We start from the raw sequence: 1,349 nt of genomic DNA on the forward strand, positions 1-1,349 counted from the left end.
TCCTGCATGGACTGGCCTGGATAAGCCTCGCTGCAGAGCTGCTGCCCTGGGCAAGAGGTGGTCCCTGCCAGGCATCGACTTGTTTTGCAGCCCGAGCACACCGCTGGCTCGTACGCAGCTTGCCGCCCATCATATCCCCCCGGTCCCTTTTGCAATACCACAGCCGAGGCCCCGGGTATATTTGTGCAGTGGGTTGTTCTAACCTCAGGGCAGGTCTTTGCATTTGTCCTTTTTGAATTTCATTCGATTAATGTTGGACCGTTGCTGCAGTCTCCCCTGGTCATTCTGGATCCCAGCCCTGCCCTCCGGTCGGTCTGCAGCTCCGCGCACCTTGGTGTCATCTGCAAATTTGCTAAGTGTGCATTGAGTCCCATCATCCGGATCAGTAATGAAGCTATTAACCAGCAGCGGGCCCGGGACAGAGCCCTGCAATTTCAATACTTCCACCTGGCTCGTGTGGTTGATTGAAGGAGCCCACCATGGCATTACCCTTGCTCATCTCCCCTCCGACCTTGACCCAGAGGCTTTCACCAGGGCTGGGTCCTCCGTCATGCTGAGCCTCAGAACAACTGCACGTCTCTCTCGTGCGTAGAGCAGCGTCCCCTCGTCTCTGTCTCCCTGCCGGGCCCACCTGAACAAGCGACACCCGTTCATGGCAGCGGTCCAGCCACAAGCGCTATCCATCCCACTGAGTCTCTCTCCTAATTTCCCTTTGACGACCTCGTCAAGACTCCCGTTGTTGCCTCTGCACTTCGTCTTTATCTGGGTCACCTTTGTTCTCTACTTCCTTGTCGCTAGCTAAACCCAATTTAAACCCTCTGCGCTCTGGTAATGATCCCATGTGAATCATAGAGTAATAGTTGGAGAGAAGTGGGGCTGGCAGGGAGCTCCGGAGGTCGAGGCAGGATTCTTGACCCATGAAACCCCTCGCTGCTTGGCCTTTGGGAGAGGGAGGAAGTGCTATGGGCCGTTGAGGAATGTACTGGGAAGGTCCTCACCCATCATTTTGGCTCAGAGAAAGGAAAGCATTAGCAGTAGGTTCAGATTAGACATCCGTAGGAACTGCTTCACAATCAGGGTGGCTAGGATCTGGAACCAGCTTCCAAGGGAAGTGATGCTGGCTCCTACCCTGGGGGTCTTTAAGAAGTGGCTCGATGCCTACCTGGCTGGGGTCACTTGAGCCCAGGTTCCCTCCTGTCCAGGCAGGGGGTCAGACCTGAAGATCTACAAGGTCCCTTCTGACCCTTGTGACCATCTATAAACTCACTAGGGGGGACCAGAAGAGTTTGGGGGAGACCTTGTTTCCCCTAGCGCCTCCCGGGATAACTTTGTCGGTGCACCCACCGTGC

This window comes from Alligator sinensis, unplaced genomic scaffold, assembly GCF_000455745.1.
Source record: "Alligator sinensis unplaced genomic scaffold, ASM45574v1 scaffold1083_1, whole genome shotgun sequence".
NCBI lineage: Eukaryota > Metazoa > Chordata > Crocodylia > Alligatoridae > Alligator > Alligator sinensis.